The sequence below is a fragment of the Sturnus vulgaris genome, chromosome 8 (assembly GCF_052056855.1).
Source record: "Sturnus vulgaris isolate bStuVul1 chromosome 8, bStuVul1.hap1, whole genome shotgun sequence".
Taxonomy (NCBI): Eukaryota; Metazoa; Chordata; class Aves; order Passeriformes; family Sturnidae; genus Sturnus; species Sturnus vulgaris.
The window spans coordinates 32,702,426-32,725,417 of record NC_142250.1 but is presented as its reverse complement, the minus strand read 5'-3'; the positions used below and the strand labels follow the sequence as shown (position 1 = coordinate 32,725,417).

The window sequence follows — 22,992 nt, the reverse complement described above, 5'->3', positions numbered from 1 at the left end:
TCAAGTAGGGGGCGGGGGCGCGGCCGCCGCGCTCCCATTGGCTGCGGGACAGAGCCCCCACGCGCTCATTGGCTGAGAGGCGGTGGGGGCGTGGCTCGACCGCGGTCCGGGCGCGCTCCGGTCTCGCAGGTGCGGCGGGACCGGGTCTGGGATCGGGGATGGGATCGGGACGGAGATTGGGATCGGGGCTGAGATGGGGATGGTCATGGGGATCGGGACTGGAATGGGGATGGGGATGGGGATGGGGATGGGGATGGGGATCGGGATCGGGATCGCGACTGGGACTGGTACCGGGATCGGGACTGAAATGGGGATGGAGATGGGGATGGAGACCGAGACCGGTCCCGAGATCGGGATTGAGAATGGGAGCGGGTTCAGGAGCAGGAGAGGGAGCGGGAGCAGGACTGGGACCGGGATCGGGATGGGGATCAGGACTGAGACCGGGGTGAGGATCGAGACCAGGAGCGGGACTGGGACTGGGAGCTGGATCAGAGCAGGAGCGGGAACGGGACCGGGGCCGGAACTGGGATGGGGATCAGGATCGGAACTGGGGTGGGGATCAGGATTGGGAAAGGGATCAGGACCGGGGGCGGAGCCGCAGGATGACCCAGGATCAGCCCGTGTGAGCCGGACCCGACGAGGCACAGGAGCGGTGCCGCTCCGAGCGTCCCGGCACTGGCACGGAGGAGTCTCCAGTCGCAGCAGAGCGATGCGGGGACAGAACAAGTTTCACGCTGTCCGAGTGGGAGGAGGCTCCAAGGAGCCTTGTAAGCTCATGGAGGGCAGCAGGTGCCTTCCTATTACTGTTAGTAAGTTGTGCGGGGCAGAGATGATTTCTTCTTTGCACCTCTGTCGGAAGTGGGCTTTAGTTAATTAAATTAGAGAAGGTTTGGCTGGGCTCTCAGGCTAGGTATGTGCCCTCACTGGAGTGCTGCTCAGGCATGGGGAACCAGTCTGGAATATTCAGCCCTAGAAAGGGATGGACCTGAGGTGCACTCTGCCTGCGAGTGCTCTGTGTGCAGGGGGTGGATGCAGAGGCACCCAGGACAGGCTGCAGAGTCCCACAGCACTCACCTGTTGGGCCTGGTGAGCCCAGGTTTTGGTGGCCCAGCCTTCACCCCTCTGCTCAGTCTTTGCAGGGCTGCAGGACAAGGGACCATGGTGGGGAGATGCAAGTCCCCTTTGCTGCCCTTGATGGTTCCATTCCAGTCAGGTCACCCAAAAACCAGATCCTCCTTTGGGAAGCATCAGATGTGCTTTTCCATTTGGGCAAGAGGAGTTGACAATGCAAAGATCCTATTAATTTCCAGCCCCTGGTGAGAGCCGCTGGGCTGAGCAGAGTGGGTGGAGTTTTGTCAGAAGTAAATCTGTCTCCCCTGTGCACGGCCCTTATTTATCAGTCTAACAGATGCTCCTCTGGCAGGTAAAGCAGCTTTCCAATGTGTTTTGTTTGCATCTGAAATGAGCAGGTTTCATAAGCTCAGGTATCAGGAACACCTCCCCAGGGGCTGCCTTCCAGCACCACGAGGCTGGATCTGCCTCCCCAGCCACATGAAGTGTCTGGGAAGTGGGTGTACCAAGGACCAGGGGACAATAAGGATGGCTACAGGGAGTAGAGCTGCTGAAAGAAGTGTTTCAGAGCATGAATTCTCTGCTTGGAAAATGGGACTCATTTCAGTACTGAAAATATTCACAAAGGAGATCCTGTTCCAGAGCGTGCTTGTGTGGGACACAGTTCTGCACTGGGTGAGCACAGGGACATTTCACAGTTAAGGGGTGTCAGGCTCAGCCCAGAGCTCATCTCTGAGCTGCAGTTATTTGACAGACCTCTGCCCCCTTCAGCAGAGTGTTTCAGGGCCTGATTTGCACTGGAGCCAGCAAGCAATGGCAGAGGTAACAGATGTGTGACAGGGCACAGGGTGATCAGTCAGAGTGGTAGAGCATCACTTCCTGGAGCAATTGTTGTATCTCATCTTCTGTAGACGTTTTAAGAGGCAGAGTGAATAATTTCACACCACTGCTGTGTAGTGAGGGAAATGACCCTGTTCCCCTCACTGCCAACGCAGGGAGTGGTGAAGAACCTGGAGCAGCATAAAAAAATATCCTCACTGGGAAAATATTGTGAAGGATAGACACCTGTCACCAGCACTGCAATAACAGCATCCTCTGACCAACAGCTCAGCAGAGCTCAGGTGCCTTGGCAATCCAAGTGTTTGAAGAGTGTTGCAGGAGTTAATTGTTGTCTTTGTCCAGACTTTTGCTCATAGACCAGTATGTTCCAGGTGTTGAGCAAATACTCAACAGCTCCACTCAGGTCCCTGCAGAGCTGTCAGGCATTGTCAGACTTGCACCAACCTCATGCCAGCTGATTGGGGTCACCCAGTCACAGTGCTGGCCCAAGAGTGGGAATCCCACTGTTGACATTGGAATGAATCAATGCCTTGGTGAAACTCTTTGTCAGTTTCAAGCAGCAAACAAAATATTTGGTCAAGAAGAGCTAATGGACAAGTAGCTGCTTCTAGGAATTATTAGTGTTTTGGTGTGCTTTGAAATGTTCTTAATTTGAAATACTGAGAACTGCATGAAAAACTACTGCTTTGTCTTCAACTGGAAGCTGGGATTATTTCTGACTATGCCAAACTACCCTTTAGGCAAACTTTGTCAGGACTTGGGCAGTATAAGACCACAGCTGTCTTGGTGGTGTCTCATGTGAGTTCTTGTGGCAAGGCTGCACAGCAACCCTGGCAAACTATCATGTGGAGCAGAAGTGACAAAGAGCTGTTGTCACTGTGAATTCAACACCACGGGCCAAGCTCTGCCCAGCCAAGGGGAAAGTTTTCTGCTCCCTCAGAGCAGCGAGAAACCGTGTCAGAAATTCCAGCTGATCTGAGCACAGGAAGCCATCAGATCTGCTGGGGTCTGAGAAATCTGCTTGGGAGGGACTGGTGTGGGAGCTCCCACTGGCCACAGGAATTTGTAAAGTCCAAGATTGCTCCTGGGAATGCACACACACATATGTGTAAGAAATCTGTGGATGTGCCAACTGCAGGTGAGTGAGGCCTTTGTTTGGGGTTGCAGGAAAGATTTCTTTCTTTGTATTAAAGCGAAAATTATCTAACAAGTGACTTAACAAGAATGATAGAAGGATTTAAGCACAGAGGGGTTTGAGTGCATGCAGGACAGCTGTCAAGTTTAGAGAGGGGATTAGCAGTTCATTTGAGAGATACATTAGGAAAAGGCTTACTCTGGGGGGCTGTGAGCTCCCCTGAGGCTGGGGAGGATTTACTGTCTGTAAGTGTTGATGTATTGTGCACGTTATGAAGCTTGCCATCCCAGCAGCTTTGATATGTTCCAGCTTTTCTTTAAAACCCCTGTGGATTTTAAAGTGGCTTTCATTTAACGTGGGAGATGTTGACAAGCTCCCCCAGGAGGCTGGCAAGTTCTCAGAAGGGTCTTTTAAAATATTAGCTTCACCACCACTTCTAGAAGACTCCCCCCCCCCCCCCCCCCTTTGGAATATCAAGGAGTGGTTTGTTTCTGACAGCACTAAAAATACATGAGGTGTCTGCTGACACAGGGAAGATATGCCCTGTGCTGCTTGGACTCCCAGCCTGGTGTTCAGGAATCCTATCTGAAGCTCTTGGCTTAACAGATGATGCTTGTGTTTGGAAAGCTGTAGTTTATAGCACAGAGCAGTCCTGTTCAGAAGATTGGAAGCAGCTGGTGGGACTGACATGGGTGAGTTAGGCTTCAGTGGAGGATACAAACAAAAGTTGTGGAAGCAGAAATTCAGCCTGGGCTCTGCTCGGAGGCCCCAGCACTGATGTTTGATGTGGGAGAAGAACTTGCTCTGGCGTTTCCCTTCTCAGGAGGGAGGGGTGCATGAGGGCTTGTGCTGGGGAGGAAACCTCTGCTCCTTGTCAATGGTGGGAGATCCCAGGCATGGTGTCTCCCAGACTCCAGGAAAAGGAGGGTCTGAGCTGGCATGACAATGTTGGTAAGAAGGATAAAGAAATCATCCTCGCTAGCCCCCTTTTACTGGCAAAAAACTCTCTGGGATGGAGGATTAGGGATATAAAAGCCAGCCATAAAACATGACTTCGGTTTTGGGAATCTTTCTTTGGAGGTGTGCTTTTGCTTTTGTTTTGTGGAAGCAGCTGATCCTCCAAGGAGCAGGAAATCTGACTGCAAAGGAGGCAGTGGTGGTTTCACCTTCTCCTGATCTGTGCTGAGCCCAGGGGGCTATTTCAGCATAACCAGACACATCATGTGTTTCTTTAACAGGGTACCAAACTTTTTCAGGGTGTGGAGCACAACTTTCAGTGCACTGGGGGCAGGAGTGCCTGTCCAGATCACTCATTTTAGAGTTACATGGCAGTCCTCAGGTAACTGCAGCAAACATTTACCCAGGAAAACAGAGCTGGGGTGGGGAATACGATCATTTTTAGCTGTCTCTCAATTTGATTCAGCCATTGGAAGTGCAGAACAGCACACAGCATTAGCCAGCTCTGTAAGAACTGCTGCTCCACCTCATAGCATGCAGACAACTGGAAAGAGCTGAGAGCAGAAAATAAAAGGTGCTTCCAAGAATACATCATTGTCATCAAGTAAGTAATGTGCTCATCACAGCAGAAAGTTATATGGGCAACCTAAACATGGCTCTGCTTGACTATTGAGTGCTCGAATTTCCAGCAAAATGCCACATTTCCCGTTTTGTTTTATGTCTAGCAATGGCACCTTGAACCAAGAGCAATTGAAGCTGAGCATTCAGCAGAGCCCAGGCTGCCACCTCAGCCTGGCTGTCCTGGCTGTAGGAGGGCTCAGGGGGTTTGTGGGGGCTGTAGGGGACAGCTGAGCCCCCTCCAGGGCTGACAGCAAAGAGGAGGAGAAGAGACTTCATGCTCAGGGGCCTGACAGTGCAGAGAGAAGAGAAACTGAATTTCCTCTCCCCCTAAAAATGTTTGTCAGCTGAAGGAGACAAAGTGCTTCCTGGATACAGACTTTTAAAAATCTTCAGAGCACTGCTGGAAGTGTTGGAAATAGTAGCTGTTAAAAAAATAAATGAAAAAAAATCCATTACAAGACTATTTTTACAATAAAAAAAATAGTATCTAATCTAATTATCGTGGCTGATAAACAGTAGACATTATCAGCTCTTCCATCATCTCTTGCAAATGCATGGAATTTAAAGGAGAATGCAAAGGTCATAGACAAACAGCCAGGGTTTTGACTTGCCCATCCAAACTACTGCAGAACACAAATAAAGCCCAGAGCCAAATGTTTATCAGCAGAACCATATTTGTCCTGAGGATACACTGACTTATGGAGAGGGATGTCAAAGTGGCATAGAAATTCATATTTACTGTTTATGAGAAAATAAAATGTTTTTTACGAAAACTGAAAGGTAGGTTTGTTTTTTTTTTTTTTTTTTTGTTGAAGAACAGTTTGTGTTTGGGCATTGTATTAATATATCAGAAAAATGTAATAAATGCTATAAACACTTCAGTTCCTAAATGTCAAATGCAGTTTCCCTTTACAGCAAATCAGATTCACGTTGAAATGGAGAACCAGGTTCTTCTGCAAAGGTCCTGTGAGCTTGAAATAGCACAGGAAGTATGTTAATTTTACGTACTTGATGTGTAAAATTAATTTTTATTATTAAATAAATGAGTTTAATCGGGTCTATATTACTGAACTTTATTATTGCTAAGTATCTCTGGATATCCCTGGAAGTGTCCAAGGTCAGGCTGCACGAGGCTCTGAGCAACCTGGTCTAGTGCAAGGTGATGAGATCTAAATTCCCTTCCAACCCAAACCATTCTGTGATTCTGTGACCTCAAACTGAAGTATCTGTGGAGCAGGAGCTCTGTGATCCCAGCTGAGCTGCTCACTGGGCTGTACCTGCTGACCCCATCCTGTGACCTGCCCTGTGCATTTGGAAATGCTGAGGTTAAAATCCCGGCCTGCTGGACTCCTCTGCAGCCCTGGGTTCAATTTTAGGACTTATTGTGGCTGACAGGTTGTTGCCATGTGCCTCTGCCAGTCTGCCCCAGCAGCTGTGTCAGCTTTGTGCCTTTTGGGGGTTTCACACATTGAATTTTGAAGTGGCATTTGGTTTTTCCTGCAGATAATGTTGTTTCACGCTTTCCTTTAACTCCAGGGTAATAATAAATGAAACCCCAGTCCACCAAACATTAAATATGTGCTTATCATGACAGGCCTTGCCACAGTACCTGCAGTTTTTCTCAAAGTTGGCAGTTTTTGTTGGATTCCAGGAGACCATGGAGCTCTTAAGGCACAGAAAGTGCCTGAAGTCCTGGCGACTTGCAGTGCAGATTAAACTCCTTTTTAATATCAGTGATGAAACTCCTCCTTACTTAAAGGGAGTCTCCAAGAGTTTGTGCACTGATTTCACCTCCTGCTGCCTCTGCTTTCTTGTCTCCTGTGCAGGGTCATGGAAGTGGAAGGCCAAGTAGATGTGTTTGGGAAAAATCAGAGGTTTTCTGTTTTGGACAAGTCTCTGGATTCATTGAAAAAGTACTTCAAATAAAACTTTGGCTAGACACTCTACGTTCCTTTATGTATTCCTCCTCTCCAAAAATCACTGTTCCAGGATATCCTTGAGAGAGCTCAATGCTTGCATGAAGATTTATTGCTTTTAGTTTCTGAATCTCTTCTGAACTGAAATAGCAAATTCTAGTGCATATTTCTAATAGCAACAAGAATTCCAGCAGAATTTCTGAGGTCTGTCTGGCTGATTAAATCCAGCAAAGTCTCCTACTAAGCTCCTTGGCAGAGCCAGCCAAATTCAAGGACTTTTAGACAATCACAAATTCTGTTCTGAAGATTATTTATTGTGTGAAATTTTACCAAGCAGAAGAGATCTATGTGTATTAGTTGCAATGATCCATATAAATGTCATGCACACATGCAAGACAGTAGATAAGTTCCTGATATATTAATTTCACATGGTGAGGATAATAGCATTTCTTCTGACAGCTCAATTAAATTTGTAAGAAATTCCTAGGAAAAAACAGTCATTGCATTTTCTGTCAAACCGATAAGCGCAATTTAGCTGAAAGAGAAAAGCTATCCAAAAACTCAGACTTGCACTTGGAAATTGCCTATGAGAATTTACACTCGTTTTCTGTTTTGTTATTTGGTAAAAGGAATAACCAGAGGGTTCTTCATTGTCCTGTCTCCTTGGTGATGCTGGCTTTCTTAATCTGAAACTGAAGTTATTTCTATTGAGAAGAACAGTGATGTCTAAGGAAATAAACAACTGAAGAATACAGAAGTCATTAAAACACCAAGAAATAATTCTGAATGAGTCTAAATGTATTACATTTCTGATACATTCTCGGATTATCAGAAGTCACAGCCTGGATACCCATGGACCCCACTGAGACTGGGTGCTCCTTCCAGTGTGTGTCAGTGGATTGCAACTTTGGCATTTCACATCCTCGAGGAGCCTGTGTTAAGTTTCTGAATTCTTGCACTCCTGTTTTCTCACAAATCCATTCAGAGTCTGACCTGAGAGCATGACTTCATTTGTGTTTTCAGTAAGAACTATTTTGGTCAAACCTTTGGGTGCTTTTGAATTACTTTTTTTTTTTTTCCTGAAGGGATAACCCACTAATTATACATGAAAATTGTACCTCAAAGATCCATCTTAATAATATAATTGTAGTAGCAAAGCAACTGGTGTGATTATGTGCATCATTGCACTTTTCAGCCATTAACCAGCTTTTCTTGGTTAATGAAGTTAGTAAAACCTAGAATGTGCTTTGCTGGAATATATCCAGTGCAATCTCATTATCACCTACAAGCCTCTCTAATTGGGGCGATAATGTGCAAAACATTATATGGCTGATAAATGCAATGGGATTAAAAGAGGGCCAAGTTCTGCTCTCAGGCACGTGTGACAGGGCTTGGGGTTTTGCTGTGTGCTTGTGGAAGGCTGGTAGCCCCATGTGGAGTTCGGGGGGTGGCACTTGGAGGTGCACTTGGAAGGAGTCCAGTGGCAAAAACGAATGGGAGCTGTGGCCTGCCAGGGGAGGGAGGAAGAATTGGTGCTGTTGAGTCAGGAGGAGACTTTAGTGAGGCATGAAAATGGTCTTAAACGCCTTCAAAAGAGGGAATAACCTGATAATGTGTTCTCTGTGATGCAGTTGGGTAGGACAGAGAGGAGTGGGTTTACAGCACAGCGAGGGCAGTGGATGTTGGACATTAGGGAAATGCAGGATGGATGACTGAGGACTGGCTGGAATTGCTTGGAGCAGGGTGTGTCAGAGGATTCCCTGCTGCTGGTGGGCACCAGGAGGAGGGGAGTGAGGAGGTGGAGTGTGTGCTGGCTCCAGGCAGTGAGGAGGGAGCACCAGTGCCACTGCAGTGGGGCTTTATGGCTCAAGGCTCATGCAGGTGAGAGGCTCCTGGCAGAGACATGAGAGATCTGCTTGGTGCTTGCACAAACACAGAGCAGATCTGCACGGGGGATCTGCGATCAGAATTTTGCTCTCAGCTGTTACACACTTGGAATTACTGTGGAAGGGAGAGAAGACTATGAATGTGAAAAAAGGGAAGCATTACTGTTTGCTCCCTTGGATAATACAGGTCACAAGGCTGGTTCTGTTTGTGCTTGTTTGAATTTCAACATGTCTTTTCAGGAAAAGAGCATTCAAATGTTATTAAAAAACCCTGTAATGAAGAGTCATCCTGTCTGCTTCAGCTCTGGCTTTGGTAATAAATTCATTATTTACACTGGTAAACATGTGCCTCGTTTCCAGTCAGGGCTTGCCTGCTTTCAGTGTCAAGATTTTCCTGTGCTAATTGAGGACCCTGAATCTCAACATTTAATTCTCCTTGTGAACACTGATGGTCTTTAACCAAGTCATCCCTTAAACTCCTCTCTTCACAAGCTAAATAGATCAACCTCCTGCAGCTGTAAATGCTATTTTTCCATCCTCCATATTCCTTCCTGAACTCTCTGCAGCTTGTCAGCTTCCTTTATGAATTGTGGGCTCTAAATTTAACGTGGCCCTCCAGTGGGAATTGCACCAGTAATACCAGAAGCACAGGAAGATTTGCATCCTTTGCTACAGTACAACCCTCAGACATTGTGTACAAGAGGAACATAAAAATAGGTTTAGACCAAGGTTGCTCCAGCTCAGCATTTTGCTTCTGACACTAGGCTGTAGTGGGTGGATTCTGAAGAGTGGTATTTCCCTGCACAGCCTCCCCTTATCTTTTAAAAATAATGATACAATCTGAAATTCCATGGAAAACCCTTGGAATTCTTATGCCTTTGGTGTCCAAATGCCCTGTTAGCCCTGTAGCTTCCCACTATTTGCATCATGGGCTGCCCTAGGAGTTAAACTGCAAACCAGAAGATTTGTGTCTTTGCTAAGAGTCTGGGAAAGGATATTTTTAAATCCCAGCAGGGCCCTGGGAAGGCAGGGCAGGCGGAAGGACAGCGTGTCCCTGCCCCGTGGGGACAGTGCTGGGCAGCAGACAGGGCTGGCTGATGGCTGTGCCAGGGCTGGCACCCCAAAAAGGGCTCCAAAAAGCAAACACTGGGCTCTGCCAGGCACTGCCAAGGCTCTGAGATCCAGCAGATCCAGGGAAGGAGCCAATGCAATGTCCTTGCCCTGGGTCTGAGCTCAGGAACCACCACGATCCCAAACCTGTCTGAGCATCTCTGGCCCCCAGAACAAAGCCCTGCCTCCTCCATGCTCCCCATGGAGCTGGGCAATCCCATCCTACCCCACTGAGGTGCCTGGGATTCCCTTGCCTCTCCCCAGCCGAGTTCCTGGCAGTGAAAAATCCTCTCCCTCAGTCATGGCTCTGCCCTGCTCTCATCTGCCACTTTATTAGAAAATGATTTCAGGTTTTCTTTCCAGGAAGGATATTACATAGCTGAGAACAGATCACCGTGGAGCTTCTTGGGAACTCCTGGGTGATGATTCCTTGTTTTCAGTCACACTTGGAGCTCTGTCAGCTGCTTCCAGGTTCTGCCCTGTGCCCCAGGTCAGCTCTGTGCTGCTGTGGCTCCTCGGTCAGCACAGTCTGTGAGGCTGGGAGCAGCATTTTGGGACAGTGCCAGGACATGTGTTAGTTAACACACTTCACCACCCTGAACAGGCACCAAACCAGCTCACACAACGTGCTTGCTGTGGACACAGAGTCACAGAAAGGTTTGGGACCTTAAGGCTCATCCCATTCCACCCCTGCCATGGGCAGGGACACCTCCCACCGCCCCAGGTTGCTCCAAGCCCTGTCCAGCCTGGCCTTGGACACTTCAAGTTTAGGCATTGTTGTGTGACTGCAGCCCTTGGGCTGCTGGAGAAATTAAAAAGTGGGTATTTTAATCCATTCCAGTAGCAGACTGACTGAAGTAAGGTATAATTCAGCGTAATGGAATTTTGTTTATGAAACTTTCACGGAAAAAACAAGGTTTCCAAAGACAGAGCCAGCTTTAGAGGGAGAAATGGGTATGTTTGCATTTCAAACTGTTGCTGGCATGCATATTGCCAAGGACATACTTGGTAGTGGTGGACAAGAGTGGGGAAGAGGAAATGTTACTGCTGGGGAAGGAGATCAGAAAAGGCATTGCTTTAAGGACCTGAAAGTAAGAGCAGAGGTGAGGACTTGGAGAATGCAGAGATGAGACACAGAGAAAAACTGATTTTGAAATATTTAAATCCCATTTTCTAAATAGGCAGAACAATTGATGGTATAGGCCACTTAGAAGACATAAAGGTACATACACAAATGCAAATGCAGATTTCCCAAATGTCTCTGGATCCTGATCCTTTAAAAAGACAAACTCATTATGTCCTGATTCCACTGGAATTAATGAGAAAATTACTGCTAGTTTTATCCTTATTTATTAATTTTTAATAATGATTTTATTGAGATAATTGAGACACAAAGAGCCACAATGACAACATATTCCACTTGTGTTACTCAGGCAAAAAGAGCAGCTGACAAAAGCAAAAATATCTATTTATAAGTATGTTCAATTGTGAGAAGATTCCTCTACCATTCAAAATTCTGGAGGGTTCATCTTTGGTTTCCTCAGCAGTTTTGTCTTGGTAAAAATTATTATGGCTTTCTGGATGAATATGAGTGCTCTTCCTTTTTGAAGCAAAGAGAATACAAATAAACACCATCATGTCCTAAACTAATGGACAACTTTTCTCTAAGTTTAACACACAGATGTTATAAAAATTGAAAGTGTATGCCACTGAAAAGCAGCTGATCTTGGAACTGATTTTATATAAGGTTAAAAATTATCAATGATAATAAAAAATGAACAGTGCTGTGATGTGGTTGGATTTTCTCTAAATTAATGATGCTCCTGAGAGCCTAGATATGTATCAACTTGTGTATTGGAAGCAAAATGTACCCTTTGAAAAGTGTACTTGTAAGCTTTTACTGAAATTGAAGTATTTCAAATCCATGGAATTCATCAGTATCTGAACAACAGTTTTAAAACCTTATGGTTAGTTCAAAATGCTTCTTAGTGCTGTTTCAGCAACTCTCTGTAGCCATCAGAGCTATAAAGCTCGAGTGTCTTGGCCTTGCTGTAATAAAACATCTAAACCCTCTCATTTTACCATTTCTGATTTCTTTTTTCCCAGAAATGGTGTGAAATTTTTAAAATGTCACTGTTTTATTTTGACACGTGCCAGGTTTCACCCATCTCTAGAAATGTTTTGCTGCCGCTCAGGAAAGCCTCACAAAATAAATTCATCCGTGCAGAACCCAGATGGTTTCATTTAAACTGTTATTTTGGTCTGGCCATGGCTGTGGTGTGGAGAAATTCTGCTGCAATGACAGTGCCTGCAAAAGAGGGAACAGGAATGAGAAAAGGCTTCATTCCTCTGCAGATGGAGAGGTAAAATCCTCCCCAGAACAGGGCTACTTCTTGTTAATGGAGTTTTAAAAATTGCCAGAATTACTTATTTTTAAGGCAGCAGACAAAGCTGCTGCATTGCTTTTCAGCAATGTCCCAAAACATCACAACACCAGAATTCAGAGGTGTTCAACATGCCTTGAAATGCAGTGGTATATGAGGGTCAAAGCTAGTACGAAATGAAACAAATAGAAATAAAGGTAATTGTTCCTAAACTCTGGGACTTGCACAAATGGTGTCTTTGACTTACCATGAATCAATTTTCCCAGAGACAGCATGCTAATATTTTAATATTTTAATCCATAACTGTATAATCCATGCTGGACTGTCAGGGTGGTGGTGCTGGTTTTCATTGTGTTTCTTACTGCCTCACTCCATCCCACCTCACTCCCCATTTCTTTCAGATTTGTATCAGACAAAACACAACCACACTTTCAGCATTTCAAGATTTTTTAAACAGGACAGAGATGTTTAAATCTAAATGTTTAGACTACTCCTGGAAACACTATATGGTGTGGCAAACAGCACTCAAATCTTTGGGATTTTATTAAATGCTGCCTGAAATGCTGTCTGAGGGCAGGCTTTCTACCTCTTGCTCACTGGATTCAGGCAGCTGCATCTACTTGAAGGAGTTATTTTTTTTGTAAAATATTCTTCCTAATGAGAAAGAAGATCTTGGGTTGGATTTTTAAGATGCTTCAATACAGCATTTTGTCGTATCACTGATTTTTATGTCTTTGCAAAACAGCTGAAATGTTTCCTCACTGAGGCTTCTGTTGTTTTCCTCCAGTGTTTGCTAGCATGTGAGGAAGAGATCAGACACATTTTTATCTCACTGTAAAGAGGAGACTTCCATGGAAACCACGCTGGATACTCCAGGGAAGCCCATCAAGTAGTTTAAGGTGAGAAATCAGCCCCAATTTAGGGAAGGGGAGCAGCCAGTGGGGAGCAGGGTTGGGAGGTTTGGCTGCTCCTGTTGGTCTGGGGCAGGTGCTCCTGTCCCCATCCAGTGATGACCATCCCATAACAATCTATTGTTATTGAAGCCATTTTTCTGCTTGGTTGTTAAGCTCCTATAGCCCCAGAGAGCAAACACAGAGGCAGCCCACACTGGCACAGAGCTGAGTGTGGTTTGAGGCACGTTGGCAGCACTGGCTGTGGCTGTGGCAGTGGCCAAGCTCTGCCCTCCTCCCTTCCTGTGGCTCTTAGTGATGGAAAGCTCTTTTTTTTTAATGTGACCATAATATTTTTATTCTGTGGCTGAAAAAAAAAAAAAATCTGGGCTAATCCCAGGGAAGTGGGAGTCCTGAAGTGATTTAGGAAAAAAAAGGAGAAAAAAAAAAAGGTGTGTGGAATATGAAAATTTGGGTTGGCTGTTACTTGCTCTGTGGAAAACCAGGAGATAATGCATATAAACAGGGAGGAGAGAGATGTAGCAATAAGCCAGAAAAAAACCCCACCAGTATGAAACAATTTAAAGCAGATAGGGCAATATTTCTGAATCAGAATGATGGGAGCACAGCAAAAGGTTTTCCACAAAAGTTACACTTGGTACTCTGTGACATCACTTGTGGAACTGTGTGAACTGGACAGAGCTGACTTGACTGAAGTCAGTAAAGCTGGTTTTAAAACTTAACTGGTTTCACTGAAGCAGCACAGTCTGCACATGGGCTGGGGCTGCAGCTCCTCAGGGCAGATTTACTCCAGTTTTTCCTCCAGTTTTACTATTTTTTAGTTAGTCACTCACTTTGTCTAGTTTGTTTGTGATTTTCTCCTGCAAAAGCAGATAGAAAATGTTATTTCACTGTTTCTTTCAGAACGGAATTAGTGAAAGGTGACACAGACCTTTGGGAGTGTCCAGGAGATTGAGACTGGCACTCCTCATTCCTGGACTGAAGGGGTTGGGCACTGCCTCCACTGCCAGGGTCTGAGGAAATAAATCCCTGCAGGGACTGCCTTCAGCCTTGGGGCAATGCAGCACCTTTAGGTCTAGCTGCAATATCTGTTGGCATAAGTATGCAAATACCGAACTAAAAATGGGAAAAAGACACTTCTCCTGCCATGTTGGTGCCTGAGTACTTCAGTCTCTTTGATTTATTTCCTCCTTAATGTTAAAGATGGGGGAAGAGGTGGTTTTCAGGAGCAAGCTGCCCTCTGCTCTTCTGCAGGAGAAGCCCCAGCCCAGCCTGCAGTGTGGCACCTGAAGGTGGGAGTGAGGGAAAACCTGTCCCTTGGTGGTACACACAATTGTACAGACATACAATAAGCAAATAACAGCTGCTCTGCTTGCTGGCTGCTCCTTCCTGATGTATTCCAGGCAGGCTGCTGTTGGGTAGGATGGCAGGGAGGAGGCAAGCAGTGAAGACCCATTTGCTGCAGGTGCTGCTCAGAGATCCAAAAGACCACTGTGATCCAGCTATTCCATGCAGGCTTTCAAAGCCAACGCTGCAGGGCTTGCTCCAATTTTAGTCTTTACATTTTACAAGCATTGCTGTGACATTCATCCTTTAATACCCGAACCTGCAGCATCCTCCTGTGAGAAAGGGCACTTTTATCTCATTATTGTGCTGGGGTACTCCTGAGGTAGAACATGGCTATAGAATTTGTTCATAATCACCTGCTAAGGCTGTGAAAACAGCCAAGAATAGGCTTGTTTCCCCATAGTGGGCCTTAATCACAAAAAAATATAAAAAAATATAAAATCCTTCCACTCCAGTGAAGCAGGTCGGGGAGCTGCTTTTGCACCCGTGTGCATTAGTCCTGCAGATCATAGACCTCCCTCATTAAAGAGTCACATGCTGCAGCCCGAATGCCAGGCCAATCTCCCAGCTGTGTGTTTGCAGGCTGGGAAGGCAAATGCTGGCACGGAAAAGCTCAGCTTTCCTTAGGCACTGTCTGCAGTGAGCCGGTCTCGTTTGGGCTCCCATCAGAACGGCGGTGCTGTGAGCACAGCGTTGGTGCTGGGAGGGTACAGCCACAGCAGACACTGTCCTGGCCCTGCTGGATCCACCAGCAGCCTCCCACTGGCTGGGAAACTCTTTCAGCAAAGCCAAGGGAGAGCTGAAACTGCCGAGCACAGATACTGACAGCAAGTAAATAACGATGCCCTTTGGAAAGAGTAAATGAATGAGATGCCTGTGACCTTTGGTGTCCCCAGGGAGCTTTGCTGTCCCAGGTAGCAGGAGTTCAGGTGTCACTGCCAAAGCTGGGGGTCTGTGATAAGTGATGAGCTGCTCTTGAAATATTTCTTCTCACATTACTAAACACCTTTCATTAGCAAGCGAACAATGTGTGCTTTCCCTCTCTGGTGACCTTTGCTGGCACATCTTCCCCGTGTGCTTAATTTTCTTCTGACTCCGTTTTCAGGGACAGCGCTGCTTTTCCACTGCTTTGGGAATTGTGCCCACATTCGTGTCTGGTTTTTTGTGTGCATTTCTTCAGGTCTTTCCTCTGGGTTTGTCAGCAGCAGTGAAAACAGCAGGATCCTCTCTCTGCTCTGGAGTGAGCAGTGATGTCACCTGTGCCTCTGGAGAGCAGCTGCAAGGAGCTGTGAACTGTCCCCATCAGCCCAGGAGGTCTTGGCAGCCTTAACAGAACCACCTTTGGGTACAGGGGACATTGTGGAGGGGCAGAATCCTCTCAGGTCTCACCTCGTCCATGCACTACATGGCAGCAATAGCTGTGATGGTGCCAGGCTTACAGGGGTCTCTAAACATTTCTAGTGATCATTCATTGCTTCCCAGCATGTGTGAGCTGCTGTTGGTCACTTTCTGATTGTTTTACAGCACAACATCAGCAGATGCAGCTGGAGGGTCCTGCCTGGAGTGTGTACATGGTGTTGTAGGACTGGCATGTCAATGGGTCTGATTACGTTTGGGGTGTAGAGGAAAATAAACGTGAAAGGAATTTGTCTTAAAATGAGCATTTTTCTAAATGGATTTGTTCCTCTGATTCACTGCTCCAGTGCAGGCTTTCAGTCTCCCTAGAACAGCTCTTCGTTCACTCATTTTTGCTCTATTAATAAACACACGAGCACTTAAATGGAATAATGTACCTCGTATAAAGGGGAAAAAAAACCGAAGCACACAACTTGCTGTCCCCATGGGAGAAAAAAGAACCTACACATGGAAAAACAGTGCCATTTCAGTAGATTTTTGTTTACTGAAATGTATTTGATTCACAGGCTTAGCTCTTGAGGCTATGTGGGGTCAGGGCAGTTTATACACTCCTCTTGTTTAAGGTACAAAACATCATCTTCCCCCAGATCTTTCCTTTCCTCTCTCTCTTCATATGTTGCTGTGTTCCATAGCTGAGTCAAATCTAGTACTAACTTTGTGAGGTTTTGTTTGAGCTGAGTATAAATCAGTATTTAACAGGGAAGCTGGCTCAGGATTGGAGTGTCACAACACTCACAGTGAACAGTGTGAGATAAAACAGTGTTGGAGCAGATCGTAGTTTGGAGTGAAAGAATAGGCTGTGTGACATCATGAAAAACCTTATTTCTGAAAACTTTGTTCTTTTAGCTGAGGTTCCCTCTTCTTAAATGGCTCTAATGCAGATGTGTCTGGGGGTCAGCTCCCCTTTTCTCTTATCCCCAGGTTCCTCCTTGCACTTTGTAGTTTAACTGGGATTTTTCTTCCACGCTGGAAGAAATCTCACAGCAGCTCTGAAATTTCCTTACCCTGTCAGGAGGTTTTCACCTGGGCAGACAACAGGTCTCCAGGGACCAACCTCCTCTGAGCTCCTGGGTGGAGGTTGTATTTTACACTAATGTTGAATTATGGTAATGATGGCACTTCCAAGGAGTTTTCCTCTTAAGCTGTGCTTTGTTTCCAGGGGAGGGTGTGTGTTTCTGGGTGTGTAGGACAGGACAGTTCCCTCCAGGAGTGCACTGAAGTCCCTGCTGCCTTGCCAGGCTGCTGCCAGAGCCTCTGGAGGGCGGAGATCACCTGTGCTTCATCTTCTCCCCCTTGGAGAGTCCAAGCTGTGCTTCACCCCCATTGTTGGGGGTTCTCTTGTGCCAGCGAAGGGCACATCCCTCCTCTTCCTCCCCTGCAGCAGCAGAGCAGCTCCTCCACCTTGCCGTGTCCTCTCCTGCTGCCTCCCCAGGTGATGTGCAGGAGGATTTGTCTGCCAGGGTAAGGGGAGCACCTCTGGCACTGCTGGGAGAAGCAGCCTGGCTGCCTCCAGGCTCCCTTTGCAAGAGGGAAAGCAAAGGATCTCAAAATGAGTCCAGTGTATTAATAAGCCAGGCTGCCCCACATAGCTGGAGAAAAGTGGGACAGGCAGCACACTGCTAATTTTACACAGGCCCAAGGGGATTTTTTTTCCAGGGAGTGTGTTATCATTATTTTGTGTCCTAAAGGGCCTAAAATTAGGGCTTGTAAGAAGCAAGCCATGGTTGGAGGCTTTGTCCCAGGATGGGGGAGAGCTGGGTCTCCTCATGCACATGCCCCGTTCCAGGTACTGCTCAGCCTGGCAAAAAAAAAGGAGGTAAAAGCAGAGGTGCAGAGGGGTCTGGCTGCAAATCCCCTTCTGCAGCTCCCACTGCTGACCTGTGCCTCTCCCAGGGTCTGCTTTGTCCACTCTGTGTCCACTCTGCTCCAGCCCCTGGGGCCATTCGTGCTGCATCAGGGCTCGGCTGCTCCTCTGCTGCAGAGTGGGAGCTGTGGCCAGAGTTAAACGAGGGATGTGCTTCTGAGCATGAAAACTTCCAGTCAGTTAATTACAGAGAACATTTGCAGCTTCTCTTTAAATCCCAGCACCGCCTCTGTGCACCCCCTTGCACTTGGATGCCATCCAGGATGGGAGCAGGGGACACTTTGGGGGATCCTCAGCCCTCCTGGTTCACCACCCCACTGCCAGGGGAGCCCTGGGGTGTCCAACACCCTGAGCACTTGGACAGGTTTGGGGTTTGGGTCATGTTTCCCTGAGTCATGTCCCCCAAGACCTGGGCTGAAGGGCCCCATCCTGCAAGGGGCTGGGCCACCCCAAGCAAGGCAGTGTTCAGTCAATGGGTTTGTTAACGTGCTGGAAGCTAAACACTTCGTTAAGTGCTTTTGCTTAATTAGGCCAGACCATGCTGTTCCTTGTGGGATTGAGTGCAAAGTGAGGCACACTAGGTTAGAACCAATATTTTCAAGCATAAAGCTAAAAATGAAGCACTTAGCCCCCAGTTCTGCAAATAATTAAGCACATGGGTAATTACTGATTTCATTCCATTCATCAGTTGTGTTGATTTCAGTGGGGCCATGAGATGCTGATGGTTACTCAAGTGTGTGAGTGTGTGCAAGGTTGGGCCCCCAGGTTAAAAGATCTCAGAGCCTGGGGAGATGGATGTTTGTAGAGTGGCACACGGGTCTGTGATGCCTGCACGTGTCCCTGGGTAGTGCCACAAGAATAATAATGCCACATTTAACTACTAGTGATTTTTAAAGATGCTGAGCATTGGCCTTACCCATGGAAATGTGGCTTGAGCTTTTTGTAGCAAGCAAGCCTCATCATTAATGGGGCAAATGAAACAGCATTTGATATCTGGACAAGGAAATCTGTAGCCCTGTGTCCACCTGGGCTATTATTTTGCCCAGGGAGGCTGTGGACTCTCCATCCCTGGAGGCTATTGAAGATCAGGCTCTCAGTAACCTGATCTAGCAGAAGGTTCCCTACCCATGGCAGTGGGGCTGAAACTACACGGTCCTTAAGATCCCTCCCAGCCCATACCATCCTGTGAGTGTCTGATTATTTTCCAAAATATGAGTGCTAAAATAACTGTTTTCATTAGTGCAGCCCCTAACCCAAAAGGAAAAAAGTGAAATCCAGGCTGAAGTAGAGCTTGACTCAAGAAGTCAGCAAGAAGGACTTCAGCTGATATTCTTTTGTCTGTTTGCTTTTCCCCGGGCATGATTTGTTTTAATTCCTTTTAAAGCCAGACACAGCTCTTATCTGTGAGGAAACACTAAGTTCTCGGTATCATTTTGTTCCCCTGCAGATGATTTGACAACAATGTTTACAGAACTCACAATTTAGGGGAAAAAAAAAACCCCAACTGTGAAGGGAGGAAAGAATAGGAGGGAACTGGAGTGAGCTGACCCAGGAGAGGCTCCTGCCACTGCACAGGCAGCTGTTAATGATGCCTTTGATAAGGTGCCATGCTGAGGGGACCCTTACATGATTTCTGTTCTGTATCCAGACAGCTTTAAGCTGATTGTGTGTGCCCTCGAGGGGGGGGTGACAGTGCCATGTTCTCGAACAGAGCCACATGAAGCACCTCGTGTCACAAACAAGGCTCATTAGCATAGCTCAGCAATTAAAGCCCGGCTCAGTCTGCTGTCCTGAGATAAAGAACTCCCAATTTATGGCCCGGCTGACTTTCCTGGAGATGAATTGGCTGACAGCTTGGAGTGGTGACGTTTTGTCTCCTGGGTACAGCTGTTCACCAGGGTGATCTTTCAGAATGTGACTTTTCCACAGCCCAGCCAAGGGTATTAGCACGAACTAATTACAGGGAGCAGCCAGGGGCGATGGTTTTCTAGGAGTGGGAACATCACTGGCCCCAAACAGCTGGGTAGTGCCAGTGCTTTTCTCTCCTGGAATACAACAGCCCTGCTGGGGGAGAGCTCCCCATCTGGCAAGCTCTTCTAATTCGTATAATAAATGCAAATGATATTTGTCTTATTTATTTTTTACTAGACTTTAATGAAGTTTAGAGAGGACTGGGCACATGTGGCAAGGCAAGGGGCTTCTCTTCAGAGCGAGCCTGTTGTAATATTTGATCAGCGACATTGTGTTACAGGAGCTGTCTCCAGGTTATTTCGTGTTCCATTTTGTGAACATCAGTTTTAGGAAAGGAGTTTTCTTCTGCTTGCATCTCAGAGCAGTGATCTTTTGCTGTTTGATTTTGGTTCTCATGGGTTGAGCTTGTGTAAAACAGCAGCATAACAGGAGGTGATCACATACAGACTGGTCAGCAATGCATGGGAACAGACACAGCGAGGGATGTGATGTGTTCTGCCACTCTGGAGAATGAACTCTTTGTGCAGTGAATGTCCATGTAAACCTTCTTTTTTTCTTATTAAAAAAAACTTTTCAGTGAGTACGTGGATCCCCATAGAGCTAATTTAAGACCATTAGCAACAGACTCACTTTTCTTAATTACCCTTTGTAGAATTATCTCAGGATTCCCCGGGGTTCTTGGTCTGCAGGTTGAAAAGTGTCTGTACATTGAAGGACGAGGAGTCTGATGGTGGTGGCTGGGAGCACAGAGCACAAATTAAGGATGACCTAGTGGTGTTGGCTTTGTCATGATCCCTCTCACTTGCCCCAGCTTGTAACTGTAGGGAACACTGTTCTGAGTGAGAGCCAGTGAAGAACCATGGCCCAGGTGGCCACAGGTTCTGTGTTTGCTGCAGACAATGTTGGGTTTGAGTCTGGGCCAAGCAAGGAGCCAGCCCAGGCACTGAGTGGTGAAGGATGAGAACATAAGACTCTGATCTCTGTTTGTGGCCACATAAATGGCAGCAGGAGGCCTGGGGCTGTAAGATCAGCTTGTGCTGACTCTTGGAACCAACAAAAGTGCTGGCTAATCTGCATGTGGCTACTTTGAAATGTCACTGCTGTTTTGGCAGTAGTGACTCAAGGATTTCTTTGAATGGATGGTAGTGGAGGGGGGAATAAGCTGTGTACGTTGATGGTTAACTTCATGGTGTATTTATTCCCAAGCATGTGGGATGTTTTGGCTCTTTTCACAGCTTGTGGCTGCCTGCCACAGATGCTGGTTAAGTGTCTGAGGAGCCCTAAGCTCCATATTCATGCACATGTTCAGGTGTATCCATACAGAACAGACAGGGCCAGTGTGAACTCCAAGGACCAGAACTGCCAGGTCCACTGCAGCATCTCCCTCTGCTGCTGTGTGGAAATAGACCTGGGATTCTGTGATTCCAGAACTGCTGCTTCCTGCTGGAGAGTAGGTATTGCCTGGCAGAAGTGTTCCAGGAATTAACAAAAAGCAGAATTGAGACTAGCAGAGTGAGCAGTCTCAGCGAGCTGTCAAATATGTGTTTTTCTTCATTATTTTCTCAGTGAACCATGATGATGTCTGATGGAGCATTATGGATGGGGAAAAGGAAGGAAGTGTTAGCAAAGCTTTAAAACTAGCCACTGCTCTGGCTAATGAGGCAAAAAGGAAATTCTGGCTGTAGCAGCAGCAAAGTCCAACAAGAGAGAATTGGGTTTAATTTGGAGTGAGGGAGTGGAGAGTGCATGAAGACTCTTACTGGGTCAAACAAAAAACCTTTCACTTTACAGCTTCTCCTTGTCTTCTTACCTAGAAAATGAACATTCACATGGGCATAAAGCTCACAGCCACTGCATGGGTGGCTTGCACATTCAGCTGTGGTGATGGTGGCTGCTGAAAGTTGTTGTGGCTTTGATCTGAGGACCTTTCTGGTCTTTGGAAGATGAGGAAGACTGGGAACTGTGCTCTTACTGCACACCTGGAAAGAGCTGGAGGTTAGTGATTCCTGACACCAGATAGTAATACACAACTTTTTACTCAAACCAGTTTGGTGAAGAAATGCTTTGACGTTTTTAGTGTAATTGGGTAACCACAAAATGGTAAATTAAGGCTATGATGTGCTGCCCCTGTGTCAGTAGTTTCTCAATTGCATTTTGGACAGATATGATCATATTTTCTTATGAGTGTTCAGACCTCACTGTTGGAGAGGATTGCATTCAGTGCTCTGCTGCAGACTGCAGCATAGCAGGGATCCTGTGCTGTGACCTTCTAACCAACCCAGGCTGGTGCACTCAGCATCAGTTGTGGAAGTGCCTGGAGATGTGGACAACTTGAAAATTCTCCAAGTTCTTCTCCAGTGTCTTAGAAATCAGAAAGGTTCCCTGGGTGTTGGCTCCCTGGTTGGTTTAAATCAAAGGGTTGGAGATGCACCTGTGCTTGGTGGGTGCTGAGGTTGCAGTGCGTGGTTGGGAGCTGGCCACAGGTGCAGTAAAATGGAATATATTGTGCTCTGTCGTGGTTTCTGTTTGCAGAAAACAAAGACAGAGACTCCTGTGTGACTGTTATCACACTGATGAGCTGAGCATTTAATGCTGGGCATTAGTGGGCAGGAGGAAAATGAACATTCATATCACCATTGATCAGATCAGGCGAAACACAGGGGTGGATAAAGAATTTGGATCTTGCTCTGCTGAGGTCTCCATGCAGTGAGAGAGCTGTGCAGCCAGGCTGGAATTCTTCCAGCTAGCCAAATCCACCTGCTAAATAGGACAGAGGGGTTTGAACAGATTGGGCATTAACTGGACAAAGTCCTGCAGGAGTTGGCTGTGTGCAGGTGACCCAACCCCTTATGGCAGCTCCATGCTCCCTGACTTTGGAATTCCACACCAGAATGTGGCTGCAGAGGTAAACACCAGCTGGGTGTCATGTGAAAGGGACAGAGATTAGTGGAACTTGACAGCTCCTGGATACAACCAGCAGTCTTGAATTTCATATTCCTTTAGAATGAGGAGATCAAAGCCCTGTGATTTGGAAGCAGCCGGGCAGCCTGTCACGGTGCATTAGGAGGGAACAACAACCCCGGCTCCAGGTGAAAATGGCTTTTGTGGGATTCGGTATGTGGCTTTAGCATGGGAATCCCAAAATGCCCATGGATTAGGCAGACAATACACAAGTCCTTTGTGAGTTTGGCTAAGTGCTCTGCTGCCTGGTGGAATTTGCCACCCTGGGTTGCATTCTCCAAAACAGAGAATGAAGAGAGAGGCCCTGGTGGGGGCCATATGGGGAGGGCTAAGGGGGTGTTGGGCTGGAGCTGACACCTCTGTCTAGGGGCAGTGCTCAGCTTGGCATCACCCCTGCTTTGAGCTGACAGCTCTGAGCTGTCTGGTGGGGCTGGGGAGGACAGGGCTGGCCTGACACCACTGCTGGGGACAGGAGGGAGAGGCACACGGGCACCAGGGAGTGCCCAGGAACACAGCAGCTGTGCCAGTGCTGTCCTCCACCTTGGTTCACCTTGCCCTGTGCATGGAATGGGCTTCAGGGAAGGATGAATACACAACTCTTG

The 22,992-nt window shown here is 46.8% G+C and overlaps 1 long non-coding RNA gene across 4 annotated transcripts in view; it reads left to right on the top strand.

Annotated features, from left to right (window-relative positions):
- The first annotated feature begins 86 nt into the window (after positions 1-86).
- Positions 87-22,992, top strand: part of LOC106850900 (uncharacterized) — a 65,386-nt gene continuing 42,480 nt past the window's right edge. For 2 of the 4 annotated variants that reach the window (XR_015805206.1, XR_015805203.1), the window contains exon 1: positions 12,312-12,819. This is a non-coding gene — a long non-coding RNA (uncharacterized LOC106850900). Of the gene's footprint in view, positions 130-320; positions 3,050-12,311; positions 12,820-22,992 lie in introns of those variants that run through there. The other 2 variants (XR_015805204.1, XR_015805205.1) reach the window with 2 other exon arrangements.